General features: G+C 47.1%; 1 pseudogene; it reads right to left on the bottom strand.

Moving 5' to 3' along the window:
- Nucleotides 1-13,371: 13,371 nt before the first annotated feature.
- LOC136000355 (olfactory receptor 6E1-like) lies at nt 13,372-14,504 on the bottom strand (annotated as a pseudogene).
- Between the last annotated feature and the right edge of the window lie 1,524 nt (nt 14,505-16,028).

Below are 16,028 nucleotides of genomic sequence, written 5' to 3'. Positions count from 1 at the left end.
TGGGAAATTTTGCCTCCTAATGGCCTCGCAGAGTCCAGGGATGGGACATCTTGTTGGCCTAAGGGTTCCAGGGATGGGACATCAGGGGTCTGGTTGGCCCAAGGTGGCTGGAGATGGGACATCTTGGGTCCAGAGATGACACATCTTGGTCTTCGTGTTCCAGAGTGTCCAGAGATAAGACATCTTGGTCTTGGTGGCCCAAAGTGTCCAGGGGTGGAACATTTTAGGTCTTCGTGGCCTAAGGATCCAGAGATAGGACATCCTTTGTCTTGGCAGCCCAAAGTTTCCAGGGATGGGACATCTTGGCCTGGGTAGCCCAAGGGGGCTGGAGATGGGACATCTTGGGTCCCGGGATGGGACATCTTGGCCTGCATAGCCCAAGGGGGCTGGAGATGGGACATCTTGGGTCCCAGGATGGGACATCCTGCATCTTGGTGGCCCAAAGTCTCCAGGCATGAGACATCTTGGATCCAGGGATTGGACATTTTAGGTCTTGGTGGCCCAAAGTCTCCAGCCATGAGACATCTTGGATCCAGGGATGGGACATTTTAGGTCTTGGTGGCCCAAAGTGTCCAGGGATGGGACATCTTGATCTTAGTGGCCCAAGGTTGCTGGAGATGGGACATCTTAGGACTTGGTGTCCCCGAAGTTTCCAAAGATGGGTCATCCTGGGTCTTGATGGTTTCATGGGGTCCAGAGGTGGGATATCTGGGCCTGGGTGGCCTAAAGTGTCTAGAGATGGGACATCTTGTATCCAGGGATGGGACATTTTAGGTCTTGGTCTCAAAGTCTCCAGGGATGGGATATCCGGATTCTGGCATGGGACGTTCTGGCTCTCGGTGGCCCAAGTGGTCCAGGGATGTGACATTTTAGATCTTGGTGCCCTAATGGGTCCAGGGACAGGAAATTTTATCCTGCATGGCCCAAGGTATCCAGAGATGGGAAATTTTGGCTCTTATTGGCCTCACAGTTTCAGGGATGGGACATAGCGGCAGAGAGAGCGGTTCCGGTAGCAGTGCTGGCTACGGCAGCATGTCCGGCTGCGGCCACATCTTTTCTTTCACCAGGACCAGGTCACGGTGGAGTGGCCACCTCCCTGTCCTGCCAGAGGATGCAGCTCTGCAACCCCTGCCCCGCTTTTAAAGGGGTGCCTGGGCAGGGCCCTTTGTGACATCACCAGTGACATCACAATGCCCCACTGTGGCAGTTGCACATCCCCCTGAGATCCAGAGCCTTCAATAGGGCAGTCGATGGCTCCTTCGCACCTTTTGTGCCCCACTGTGCCTGTCCCCAGGTACACACCAGGGTGGTACCAAGGTGCTGACAGTCACATCCTCCCCTGCCCCGGGCAGGGTGACTTCACCTGCACCATCTTGGGGGGCAGGAGGGTTGGGACCCTCAGTCAATTGACAGGGTCCTCAGCAAAGAAGGTGCCCAGAGAAGCTGAGAAGCTCCTGGACTATGTTGTAATATCCACAGCCTGTCATGTCCCGCCCTCGGGTATGAGTGCGGAATGGAGGGAATGCAGGTTCTCGTTTTCCTGTTTCTGGGAGAGTTTCATTCTTGGTGGAGAAGGGAGCTGAAGGTGTAACGGGTAGGACTTCTTTCATGCTCTGTGAATGTTCTTTTGCATTATGCCACCTTGATACCAGTTTACTCAGTTTATCAAGGGGTAAGTAAGCCCTCCATTATATCTCCGGGAACTCCATTTTTAATTCCCAAAACCCACCATTGTTGTCGGATATTAGGTTGTTCCCCCTTTCCTCTTCTAATATGCGGATGCTTCTTTCTTGGAGCACTGGTAGCAGCAGCAGTACTGGTAGAAAGGGGCAGATTCTTGACTTCAACATGACGGATTCCTCTCGACCTTTCTTCTAGGATTTTTACAGGGCCATATTTCCTATTATAATGTATCAATTCTTGTGCTGCTTCCCCCCACATCCACACCTTTTTAGTATTTGGTTGGTTGGGGGAAGTCGGGGCAGGGGTGAACAGTGAATCAATGGTAGTGTCAGCTCCATCCCTCTGGCACCCACTTCTGGTATCCTGGCTTCTGATCAAACCTTCCAACCTTTCTACTGGGCTCATCAATGCGATTGTCCTTTGAAGGTTTAAGTGACTCTGGAAGTCCCCTTATCAAGGGAGTCATCATGTCAGGACTCACTGGCAGCATCATTGAGGATTCACATTTGGGAATCAATTTTCTTTCATGTATCATTTGCAAGCAGGCTGCTTTGTGTGCACTTTCTAGGAATTGATCAGGTGTGCCAGTGATTGCCAGGGGCTCTCCCCTATCTAAAGGGCTTAGCCCTCCAGCCCAATAAGCAGCTCGCTGGGTTAGGGACCATGGGGCACGTCTGTCACCAGTTGTTAGGAAAACCTCACGCCTCCAGTAACCATTAGCTTCCTGTTCACTTAAATGAATTTGGTCTCCCCCAGTTAGGGATACATGCCACGCGTGCTTCGTTTCAGGTTCTTTAGGGAGGTGATCATATTCTCTCTTTAGTTTGCCAGCTCGGTGGCAGTGTAGGGTGTTTGCTTAGTTGTAATGTGAGGCTCAGTATCCTCCTCATTTGCATAAAAATATTCTGTTTTCACTAAGGGTCTCACGTGTGGGTATTCCTCATCACGTTTTCTCGTCTCCTCCAATTCTTTCTGAGGGTAAATTTGATTTATTTGTTGGATACTTTTCTCCTCTAGCTCCCGCTCCCTCAGCACTCCCGTGTTTCTTAAACATTCTTCCTTTAGAGTAGCTTTTAATGAGCGGTTTTCTTCCCTCTCTTTTTCTAATTGTTGTGAACAATTTTCTAATTGTTCTAAATTGGAGATTATTTTTTGCAAAATCTGCACCAGATTTTCAAGGGATTCTATAATTTTTCTTTCATTACTACGTTGCCTGAGGCGATCTTCAATCACTGCGACTAGGCTGGCTCCTCGGACAGCACAGGCTGTAGCTTTGTTCTTATCTGATCTAAACTTAGACTTGGTCTGTAGAGGAACCACTCGGTCCACTACACTCTGTAAATCAGCCCAATTATCATGAGCCCAGTCTTCTCCAGGTATGGAGGGTCGAGGCCCATACTTTGCTAAAAGTGTGTAGAACTAGTCTCTGTCTTTCCCTAACCAAAAATCTTGATTATCAGCCTTTTCAGTCATTCTTATTATGAAGGGACCAAACCCACTTCAGGAAGGGACAACTTAGTTATACAAAAGCACAGCAACTGCTGTGTCACCTTTCTCTTTCCCGAGTGGTTGAAGGGGCCAAAAATCTGCTATGGGAAGGCTCAGCATAGTTACGCAAAGACACAGGATTGCCCCTTCACTCTCCCTAGCAGGCAATTTTCATCAACATGAGAACAACACCCGTTTTTGCACTTTGAGATCCGAGAGACAGAGCCCTCAACTCAAGTTTGGAGCACTCAACACCAAGGGGTGTGTGGTGTGCGGGAAATCTGAATCGCCTCCCTTGCTTTCTACACACCTCTCACCTTATCGGGTGGAGGGCCAGGTGTGGATGGAGTGAAACTTTCTTCCCCTATTACAGACCACACAGTACTCCTTTGTTTACTCAGAATCCTGTCCATGACACCAATTTAATGTCACGGTCCATTCGTTGATGGACTCGTGATGGTTCATTTACTTTGATCTCAAAGCGACCAAAATGCTACAGGGTTATAATCCAACCAACCATTGTTAACTTTATTATTTTGTCTGTAAATCGGCACGCGATAGAGAAAGTGGAGAAAAGAGATAGAGAAAAAAAGAGGGGGAAAGAGGATTAGCTACCACCACAAGTTCCAAAGGTGTCCCTATGGTCTCAGGTCCTGTACAGCGTCCTGCCGGTCCTCCGTCATGATGCGTGATCCTTTGGTGGTGTGAGCTCCATGATGTCCACTTGGGAATTGTCTTTTATGCTTCTTCGCCCTGCCTCGCTCCCATGGATTGAGGCCAATCACCGCCTTTGTTTCGCCATCCAGGCTTAACTGCGCAGGCCCGAAGAGTCCCCGCTTCGCTTGCCAGAACCCGACTGCGTTGCCTCGGTTCAGGGGTCTCTTACTGGTCCGCTGGGCGACATCCAGACCTTTGGAGAGCCTCTGCGCATGCTCTTCTTTGCTGGCCTTAGTAGCAGGGAGGAGGTGGGGGCAAGTTTGGCTGAGGCAGCAGGTGAAATCCATCTTCTGGACAGCAGCTATAGTCCCCAGGTCGGAGAGGTCTGTACAACACAATTCCTTTTAGGAGGTGGGGGCAAGTTTGGCTGCGGCAGCAGGTGGAATCCATACAGCGGCTATTGTTACCTGTAGCCCCCGAGTCGGAGAGGCCTGCACAACACAATTCTTTTCCTCAGGCCTCTCTCCAAGCCATTGTCCAATTCTTTGTATCAGGGCATCTGTTCTCCAAGTCCCTGATGGTGATGTTGAGGCAAATACTGTTCTTTGGACCGACTCTTACAGGAGGCCATGGAGAACACACAGCCAGGCTCTTCACCATGGTGTGTGGTAGAAGAACAAAAGAGAATGGGTGGAAGGTGAGAGAGCTTCAGCCAGGACATAAGGAAAAGCTTTTTCGCCAGGAGCTCAGCCAAGTGCTGTCTCAGGTCACCCAGAGAGGCTGCACAGTCTCTGTCTTTGCAGGTTTTCAATCTCTGATTGCATCAAGGCTTGAACACCTTAGTGTGACCCAGTTTCTGACAGGTTGGACTGCAGACTCCTGAGGTCCCTTTAACCTCAGTTCTCTGACGATCCCATTGTGATGTTGGGCTCTGTTTTTAACTGGAGCAGAGCAGACGATTATGGGCCATGAATCCAGCTGTGCTGTAGGTGACCATCTAAACCAACATCTCAAGCAGTGAACTAGTCAACACCTCAGTGTGACTTGCCCTGGGCAAAGTGTGAGGAGTCCTGGGCAGGGAAGGTTTAGAGGGCATGGGGCGCTATGCAAGACACAAAATGATCGTGGCTTAATGCCTGCAGGCCTGTCAGATATCAGTTAATGTCAACGAAAATTAAAATAAGAAGAATGAAATACAAAGATCCAAAGCAAAGGAAGGTGTCAAAATACTTTTTTTTTCTTTTTTTTTTTCTTTTTTTTTTTCTTTTTTTTTTTTTCTTTTTTCTTTTTAAGACTTGGGGTGGGGGGGGGGTCTTTTCTTTGAAAATGAAAGAGCATCCCAGAACTGGGAATGGATTTAGGACACAAATGTCTTCAGCTCCAGGGACACAGACACCTGGTGCCAGTGTAGATGCCCCGGGAACCCCTGCCCAGGCTCCCCCTGCATTGCAAGGTGCTCTGGTCTCCCCCAGGTCCTCTGTGATAGATGCCAACCCCAGGCCAGCACCTCAGGTGCACTGGGGCCCCTAAAATGGCACTGGCTATTTATGGTGAGACAACTGATGACTGATGTCTGCCTGGAAAGGTGCACTTTGTTGTTGTTGTTGTTTTGTGGTTTGGTTTGGGTTTTTGTTTTTGTTTTTTGTTTGTTTTGTTTGTTTGTTTCTCGGGGTTTTTGTTGGCTTATTTTTAACATATTAAAACAAAAATCCAAAACAAACAAAAAACCCCCACCAGAAACACAAAAAAACGCTAAAAAGTGAATTACCGGGAAGTGTACTAAGAATACGAAAACAAATATTGGTCTTGCCCTGTACTTCTATTACCAACACTCTATTATTTCATCTCCCTCGTCATTCAGGAGTTTCCACCCCTCCTGATTAAATGTCCATGTCAAAGGACAACTTTCCAGCAGACTGTCTGTACGTTTGCCCTTCCCAGTGCTCTCAGGTTTCCTCCTCCACTTGCTCTTTGGTCACTCAGTTGCCTCTCAACTCTCTGGTTTCTGCTTCAGAGCTTCAGGGAGTTACAAACTTGCCCCATTCTTCAGAGGTTTAATTAATTAATCTTTTCCCATCTCGCTGTCTAAACCAGTTCTTGTATGGATGTCCCTTGTGGATGGTGGACCTCATTAGATCCAGCTTACACACACAGTTGAGGAAAGTGGTTTAGTGTTTATGAAATTGTATAGTGTTTACACAGGAGAGTAGGTGGGAGCTGGTGTGCAGGAGCTGCAGCATCCACCTGCAGAGCTCAGTGGAGAAGTCTGAAGTGAGGAAAAGTGATGCCAGTCTCTGGTGGCCAAGGAGGGAACTGGCAAAGCGGGGGTGGGGGGTGAGGAGCAAGGTTGTCCATACAGTGTCCAACCTCAAGGGACTGTTCTCCTGCCTGCCCAGATGGCTTCAGGAGACCCTCTGGATCAATGTCCATTGCAGAATGCTGCTGTCACTTTTTCTATACACTGAAAAATGACAGAAAATACTCTGGAAAGAAAAAACCCTCCTTTATGAAATCTTCTTTGAAATCTTCATCAGTAAGTGTCCCATTGAAACCTCTCCAGTTAGTTCTACAAGTCCTGAAGATTTGAAGAGAATTATGGAAAGAAACATTGCTCGTTAGGGCTTTCTGTGTTTTAAGGAGCCCCATGGCGTATTTGGTGCTGAGTCCATGAACCTCAGATCCCAAGGACAGACTGAAGAATCTCCTCAAGAAGTCCAAGTCAGAAGCAAAGCCCAAAGTACCTTGAAGCATTAATGGGCCCCACTGAGGGCTGTTACTGACAAAGCGTCCCCAGGGGCTCGTTAGAGCAGATAATTGGAGGCAGTGATTGCATCAGGCAAAGGCAAAGTGCAGCATCTCTGATGCTGAGAAAACCCTTGATTTGTTTGATGAAGGACAATGGCCAAGCCTTGACCCCCTGCCCCTGGGAAGGGAGATCCTGTCCCTCACGTGTGTCTCAGGGCTCTTCCTGGGGATGTGGGGATGATGCCCAGTGCAGGACAACGGTGTGACACTCCCTGGGGGGTGCAAGGAGGCAATGGGGTGCCATGGCCATGACAATGATGTGTCTCCTCTTCGGCCTCGCTGTCAGGGACATCGGCCATAGCCAAGGGGACAAAGACCTTGCGTCTTTCAGGGACATGCAGCCTTGCCAGCACCCTTGGCCATCTCCACCACAGTCCATCCTACACTGTCCCAGGCCTGTAGCTGTTTCCGCACAGGCTGCAGACACCCCATGCACTTCCCCACCATGTTCTCACCCCAGTGTGTCCCCACTTCTGCTGCTGTCTCTCCATCCCCACCAGCTGTTCCTTGAAACACAAAGTCATGGCTGATCCAAAGTCCTTCTGAATGAACACAGCACTGTGCTCAGAATGACATTTATTTATCCTGAGGTCCACTCTGGACCTCCAGAGCCATCATCTTGGAAAGTGATTTTCAGGATTTCTTGAGCTACTACTATTCTTCCCTGTCATGGTTTTACCCCAGCCAGCAACTAAGACCACAATAGCTACTCACATACTCCCCCATCTGACCAAGTGGGATAAGGAGGATAACTGAAGGAAAGGGAGAAACCCATGGGTTCAGAAAAGCATTTTAATAAGACAATAAATATAGTATAGTATAATATACTACTGCTACTACTAACATTCTACTGTTACTACTACTACTACGTATATAATAAAATGAAATAAAAAATAAAAAAATATTTAAAAATCAAATTAAATTAAATTAAAAAAATATACTCAGTGCAATCCCTCATGTAACTCCAGTCACACGGAACAGCCAGTCTTGCAGAAGGGAGCACCTTGGTCCTGAATAGCTGATCCCAGCAAGAGGGAGCAAAAGGGCAACAGGCAGAAAGGCCCAAGGGCCAACTGTAAAATGACAGAACGGCAAAAGGCTGAACTCACTCAAAACTCCCAACAGAACAGAACTTCCAAACAAAACTAACCGAAGTAGATGGAAAACCTGAACTAACGGAAGTAACTAGCCAGAAAAGGCAGCTCCAGCTTTAGACCGAGTACGACACTAATTGTAGGTTGTGGGAATATAATAGAAGACTGGCAAGGAGGAGATTTGTAAATACAAGCTTAAGTGAGTGTACCTGGGGTGTAGAAAAACACAAATCACACTTATTTTTGTTTAGCCGCGTGTGCTTCGCAGGTTGAACCTCTGCCTTTATATAACATAGAATTGTGAAAGTCTTATAGGCACCTTCTCCAACAACCTTGAAATTCCTGCCCTATTGCAGGTAAATATCAAAGCAGTGTGGTAAAAGGCACCTGCATGAATCCCTGATATATAGGTGAAACCAGCAGGTCCTGGGATCCAGCCAGGACTGAGCTCTGCAGCACCTGTGCTCTTGCTTGTGTAACCTCTGCCCAGGTGCTTTTTTGAGGATCCCCCCGTTAGCAAGGTAAAGAAAATAAATTACACTTTGCATTTCATCTGCGGTTTGTGGTTGTTCCCGTGACTTGCCTGTGTCAGCTCACACATTTGGCACGGTCAGCATCACCAGAAACAGCCATGCCATGGTTTGCAAAAAGGTCAAGGACTGGGGCGGCCGTGCTGGTGACTCCCTGTGTTCAGGGATGGCCCAGCACTGAGCGCTGTGCCCCCGTGGCCACTTTCCTGGATCAATTGGCTCTGCCAGAGGCAGGGCCTGAGATTGATGACAGGGCAGTGGTTACTCCCCAGGCAACTGAAACGGCTCTGCATGTGTTGCCATGGAAAGCAGCACTGGATTCTTCTCACAAGACAGCCAGCAGATGGGTATGGTAATTATTTACCCATCTTAGAGCTCCTGACCGTGAAGTTGTCGCATTACAACATATCAATGGTTGTGTGCAGGAGTTTTACCACCGTATGCTGAACCTGTCAAATCAGTGTCAACCCTCAGAAGCTGGTGTGCAATGCAAAAGGTGTTAATTGGATGTGGCAGATGGGGATGGCTCATGCATTGCTGTTAGGATCCAATCTGGACAGTGTAGCAGTAACAACTGTCAAAATGCAGTTTTTGAGAGGAGCACCTGCCTCACTAAAACCCTTGACGACAGCAGCAGGGACAAATGCTACGGGTAATGTAGGTGCTCTAATAAATTCCTTGGGGGAAATTTGGGCTGTAATTTTGGGACCCTCTGTTTGGGTGGTAAATAAAGGAAAGGCAGCAAAACCAAAAGGAATTACAGCGTGGGTTATGAGGACACAAATGCAGAATGACCTTGCACAAGCTGGTATCCCATGGTCAGAAATAGACGGGATCAGAACATCGGAAATGTTTTGCCAACGGCAAAAATTAATGCTTATGCGAAAAATCCAACCGTCCCTAACCCCATCACCAGCACTGTGCCCACCCCCACCTGCCAGCTCAATACAAGACCAGTTTGCCTTTACCTGGCAACAAAAGCAATATACTTTCCAAGTATTGCCTCAGGGATACACAGAATCATAGAATGTCCTGGTTTGGAAGGGACCCACAGGATCATCGAGTCCAATTCCTGTCCCTGCACAGGACAACCCCACAGTTCACACCATGTGTCTGAGGACGTTGTCCAGTCTCTTCTTGAACACTGTCAGGCTTGGGGCCGTGACACCTCCCTGGGGAGCCTGTTCTAGTGCTCCAGCACCATCTGGGTGAAGAACCTTTTCCTCATGTCCAGCTGACCCTCCCCTGGCACATCTTCCTGCCATTCCATCAGGTTGTATCATGACATCCCCAGCTCTTCAAGCAATCTTGGATGAATCTTATCAGGTCTCATCGACTTGTAGGGATCCAGCTGCAGTAGCAGATCCAGTACAAGTTCCGGATCGTTTGGGAGTTTATCGTTCTCACAGCCGTGGTTTTCCAGCCCAGAGTTATGGGGGCCCACAAGTCCGTCATCACTGTTGAAGATCAAGGTGAAGAAAGCATTAAACATCTCAGCTTTGTCTATGTCCCTGTTAATAAGGTGACCATGCTCATCAAGTAACAGGCCAAAGTTATTTCTAGTTTGCTTTTTGCCATTAATATATTTTAAAAAGCTTTTTAAATTGCCCTTCACATTATTGAACAGCTTCAATTCTCATTGAGCTTTGGCAGCATGAATTTCCTCCCTACAACAGCAAGAATCATCTCTGTGGTCCCCCCATGTTGCCTGACAAACACAGTCCCTCCATTTGCCACCAAATGATAGCAGCCAATGTCGCACTCTGGTCAGGTGCCATTTCTGTTTGCCATTATATTGCTGATCATGGCAGTGTCACGATAAGAAACTGAAGTAGCTGTCAAATCACTGAAATTTCATGTAGAGGACCAAGGCCGGGCAACTAATCCAACAAAAACACAGGGCCCTAGTGCTACTGTACTGTTTTTAGGAATAGTTTGGCATGGACAGCTTCGAGAAATACCAAACAGAGCAGCAGTTTTCTGTACCAGCCACAATAAGCAATCGCATGCCTTTGGGGGATCTTTAGGGCATTGCAAAACTTTTATCCCTACATCTTCTGTGGAGGTGGATTCCCCTTGTGAAGGGTTAATAGAAGAGCACAACAAAGTTGATACATTTAAGTCACAAAACACTAGGGAAGTAAATAATATGGCCTCTGACGAGTTGCATGCTCAAGATCGAAATGTGCATATAGCTTGTGGACATCAATCAGCTTATACTGCACATGCAGGAAACACGGCTCACAATCAAACCCCTTTGCTATTATAGACTTGTAAAATATGCGTACATCTTTGTGCTGCTTGTACTCAGGTACATTTAAGGGCATTATGTAGGCCATGGGGAAAGATAAAACAGGGTCAGTGGGCCTTGCATACCTGTCAGGCTGATTATATCGACCCCCTGCCCCCATCTACAGGGTGGCAATATGTACACACTGCTGTGGATACAGTGTCAGGACTAACTACCGGGGAAATGGAATTATTCACACCAATGGATTGTAAAGTGGGACTGCAGCCTATTGACCTGGAAGTAAAAATTCATATAACTGCAGAGGATGCTGTACAGTTCTGTACCCTGACTTCTCCTCTTATGTTACATCCTTCGTTAATATCACATTCTTGAGTTCTTATATTTCAGGTATCTTCGGTGAACACCTGTGTTTTATCTAGAGGTGACAGTATTGGAACAATGTTATTGGTGCCACAGACCCAAGGTCTAACTGAAGTCCAATCTGAAAAAGTGCAGGCCACGACTTTCCAATCTGTGTGGGCAATTAACCCACACCAGGTTGTTAAACCCAGAGTGATACAGCCCCAGGTTCCAGTATAAGTTGGGAAACGAACTGTTAGAGAGCAGTGTAGGGGAAAGGGACCTGGGGGTCCTGGGGACAGCAGGATGACCATGAGCCAGCACTGGGCCCTTGTGGCCAGGAAGGCCAATGGGACCTGGGGGGTTTAGAAGGGGGGTGGTCAGTAGGTCAGAGAGGTTCTCCTGCCCCTCTACTCTGCCCTTGAAAAAAGGGTTTAGTTCAGATACTATCAGGATATACTTGGGGAACATATGTGTATATTTATAATATATACAACTATGGCACCCTGAGAATGCCCAATCTGGGAAGCTAAGCAGGGTTGGGCCCAGTTAGTGCTTGGATGGGTGACCAGCCTGGAACACCGGGTGCTGTGGGCTGAGCCAGCACTGGCTCCTGATCTCGGAAGCTAAGCAGGGTCGGGCCCAGTTAGTACTTGGATGGGAGACCAGCTGGGAACACGGGGTGCTGTGGGCTGAGCCAGCACTGGGCCCTTGTGGCCAATGGGACCTGGGGGGATTAGAAGGGGGGTGGTCAGTAGGTCAGAGAGGTTCTCCTCCCCCTCTCCTCTGCCCTGGTGAGGCCGCATCTGGAATATTGTGTCCAGTTCTGAGCCCCTCAGTTCCAGAAGGACAGGGAACTGCTGGAGAGAGTCCAGCACAGAGCCACAAAGATGATGGAGAGGAGCATCTCCCATATGAGGAAAAGCTGAGGGAGCTGGGGCTCTTGAGCTTGGAGGAGACTGAGGGCTGACCTCATTCATGGTGATCAATATGGAAAGGGGCGGTGTCACGAGGATGGAGCCAGGCTCTTCTGGGTGACAACCAATGATAGGACAAGGGGCAATGGGTGCAAGCTGGGACATAGGAGGTTCCACTTAAATATGAGAAGAAACTTCTTCCCGGTGAGGGTGCCAGAGCCTGGAACAGGCTGCCCAGGGAGGCTGTGGAGTCTCCTCTGCAGACATTCCAACCTGCCTGGATGCCTTCTGTGTAACCTCACCTGGGTGTTCCTGCTCCGGCGGGGGGATTGGAGTGGATAATCTTTTGAGGTCCCTTCCAATCCCTGACAATCTTTGATTGTGTGATTCTTTGAAGGGAAACTATCTACTGATAATGCCTGGCTGAATTACTCATTTAATTCCTTGACAAGATGAGTGGGACACCTGATTCAAAGCAGTATTGTAGAGATATGTTTTTCCCTTTTTCTGTGTATGTTTATTGTGTGCCCCTGTAAATTGTTCTGTGCTACACCTCACAAACCCAAATGAACATCTCTGGCTTTGCTATCCCCAGCAGGAGCTGTCTCTTGAGTGAGGGGGTGGAATGTGTGGGAATAATGCAAGAATGGGAAGGAGGAGAACTGTAAATACGCTCAAGCGACTGCAGCTGGGGTGTAGAAAAACACATAAATCACCAGTAGAACCTCTGTGTTTAAACAACAGGCCTGTGAAAAGAGTCATAAAGACACCTTATCGTACATCCTTGAGATTCCTGCAGGCAAAGATCAAAGCAGTGTGGTAAACTGTGCCCGTGTGAAGCCCTACATGAAATTAGCAGGCTGGTTGATCTCCTACCGGGGCTGAATTCTGCAATGCCCGCGTCCCCAGTTGTCTGACCTTTACCCAGGAGCTTAAGTGCTGTTTCAGGGATCCCCTGGTAGCAAGGTATCAAAAATAAATTTGCTCTCGGCAATTGCATTTGTGGCCTCTGGTTGTTCTTGTGACCTGCCTGCGTTGGCTCACACAGACAGGACAGACTGCAATGGTTGGGGTCCTTCCCCAAACTTCCCATTGTAAGTCCTATGCAATCCAAAAATATTCTTCCCCTGCGTCGCATAATGTATCCTACACCCCCAGGCAACAATTCTCCTAGTCCAAGTGATGATCCAGAGAGCTGCTCTCAGTGGCTCCTCTTGATGGGTTTCACTCCTGGACAATGAGGCTGAGGGCTCTCCCAGGGTGGCCCTGGGACAAGATGTTCATTCCCCAGAGCCTGTAATTTGGGTTCCGACTTCCCACTGAGCCTCTGTGCTCTTCTTGGTTTTGGAGGTGGGCTCTTGATGAGCTGGTGGCTCTCCAGTGATGGGGCTGAAAGCAGCTGGGACAGGGTATTAACAGAGTTACTTCTCCTGCCATTGTTAGTGTCTTCTTCGTGTGTGCAGATAAGCTTCTTATCACTTAACACAATCCAACAAGAACATAAATCTCCTGAGGTATCTCTGTCTGGAGGTTACATACATATGCATTGGTATTATCTAACATATGATAGCAGATCACTGGAATTGCTGTCCAGAAATGCCTCATGATTAGGGGAAAAGCTGTGCTCTTGTACGGGCAACAGCTTCATTCAGGGCCAGTATCACAGCCTTGTTTCTAAGACTGTAGATGAATGGATTTAAGAATGGGTACAGGATGGTGTTCAGCAACACTACAATGCTGTTAGTCTCCAAGGAAATATATTCTGAAGGACATGCATAGAGAACAATACAGCTCCCATATGCAATTGCCAAGGTGGTGAGATGAGAAGAACATACAGAAAAAGCTTTTTTCCTCCCAGATGCTGCTGGAAGATGTAGAATACAGAAAAGGATGCACATGTAAAATGCCAGAGTTAAACATAAGGAACCCAGAATGACAAATGATATGAAAACAGAGTCTATTTTCCAAAGCAGGCTGGTGTCAGAGCAGGACAGTTTGAATAAGGGGGAGTTGTCACAGAAAAAGTGATGGATCTCATTTGAGCCACAGCAAGTCAGCTGCGAGAGGATGACCAGGCGGTAACTCAAGAGTGTGAAGCCTGTGACCCAAGTAGCAACAACCAGGTGGATGCAGAGCTGAGGCTTCATGATGGCAGCATAATGCAAAGGTTGGCAGATGGCAACATAGCGGTCAAAGGACATGACAACTAGTAGAAGAAACTCTGTACAGCCCAGGGCAAAATAGAAATAGGATTGGGCAAAGCAGCTGCTTAGTGAGATTGTTCTCCTACCAGAACCCAGGATCACAACCAACTTGATGCTTGTGGAGGATGTAAACCAGATTTCCACGAAGGCCAGATTGCCAATGAAAAAGTACATGGGGGTTTGAAGGCGGTGATCTGCATACACGAGGAAAATGATGGTAGCGTTCCCCATCACTGTTGTCAGGTATATGAGCAGAAAGACCAGAGAAAGTATGAGCTGTAGTCTTTGATCAAGCCCTGAGAAACCCTCTAGGATGAACTCAGTAACTGCAGTTCCATTTTCTGAGCCCACGTTGAATTTCGGTTCGTCAGGCCGAGACAGGAACATGGCAAAAACCAAGTGTGATAAGTCCACAGTCTGGGTGAAAGGCTCCCCAAAACTCTCTGCTTCTTTCCTTTCTTGCAGTCTTCCTATAGTACACAGATAGAGGACTTCAAGCACTTCTCATACCCTGATTTTTCTGTATCAAATTTCATTTGGAGTTCTCAGAGAATTTGTTGTCTTCTTTCTACCTTTTTAAAACACTTGTAAAGAATTCTTCCTTCATGACAGAGGATTTTAAAGTCTGTTAGCTATTTTATCCCATTCCTGGCAAATTCCAAATTCATGCAGGTCTGTTGCAAACATCTGTCACACCTATGTGCCTGAGTCATCTCTTCTATTGCACAAATGCTAAACTATCACATCAAATCAAATCAAATCAAATCATATCAAATCAAATGTACGTCGAAAGATTTTCTTTCTACTTTTGAGTACTTGCCTTTTTGGACAAGGAATCCCTGAGTATCTATTGATTTCAGAATAAGCAGTATCAAGCATCTCTTTCGTAATCCCGTGCTTTCTTCCACAGCTTTGTGCTCTTTGTTTCTTCAGGAAAGGGGAGGGCAGAATAGGCACCAAGTATAACTCATCTTCTTTAGTACTCTAAATAATGACTGAAATTTGTTATGGTTCCACCCAGTCTCATCTGACATCCATCTGCACTGAAATGCAGTTCCTTCCAAACAGTTGCTCATTGCTATTACTATCAAATGTCCTGACCTAAACGCAGACCAGGAGAATAGTGACTGGAAGAGATCTGTAACTTTTCTTTTGCGTGCCAGCTATAGGTTGGGAGGACCCAGCCTTGAAAGTTTTCTCCTCTCTCCATTGGTTATACAGGGAGCCTTGGGAAAACAAATTCTCACAGGCGCCTGTTGTGAAGTAGGTGAAACTCACTATTCAAGTCTCAAATCTCCAATTTCTTGAGTTATTATGTTTTTTAAATCAAACTACACATCTAGGAGAAAGAAGCACAAAAAAGCCCACATATACAATAAAGACTGGTGTTTTCCCCTTCATCTTTCCATTTGTTTTCAGACATAGAAAGGAGTAGAGCGGACGGCTCTCAAAACAGAATAATTCAAAATGCAAGGGGAGAAGAGGGAGAGGAGGAGATGGTGGGTTTGAGGTGGTGAAACAAAGTTGTGTGGGTGTGCAAGCAGAGCTCTTCAGTCATTAGTCACAGATCCTGCTGTGCCTGGGCCTGTTTCCTGTGCATACACGTGGTTATTAACATCCTGGGTGAAGAATCTGACTATTTCAGAGATCCCTGTAGCAGTTTCTCATGCAAAACTGAATAAAATTGAGTAAACAGTAATTACTTAAGTTGCTTGCACATGCCAGAGAGGATGTGCAGGACAACAGGCTGGCTGAATTATAAGAACTCAGCAGAACTGTTGTACGGGGAGCCTCACTTGATCCAGTTGAAGACACTCTTGCAAAGATCCTTGCACAGGAGTCTCTCCCAATCTATGGTATTCCATAATTCAATTCATCTTTTCCTCAGAGAGCTCTTCAAAGAATAGGCAAGGAAGTAAATGAGACAGAGGGAAAGAATTAGAGATACAAAATGTGCCAATACAAATTAAGAAGATCCTCTGAACAGTGTTTCTCAACTCAAACCACTGGTAGGCAATGTATTTTGGGAAATGGCTGCATAAAAACATTCACATAGAGAT

Source organism: Caloenas nicobarica, chromosome 32, assembly GCF_036013445.1.
Source record: "Caloenas nicobarica isolate bCalNic1 chromosome 32, bCalNic1.hap1, whole genome shotgun sequence".
In the NCBI taxonomy this organism is placed as follows: domain Eukaryota; kingdom Metazoa; phylum Chordata; class Aves; order Columbiformes; family Columbidae; genus Caloenas; species Caloenas nicobarica.
This window is presented reverse-complemented; position numbering and strand designations above follow the sequence as displayed.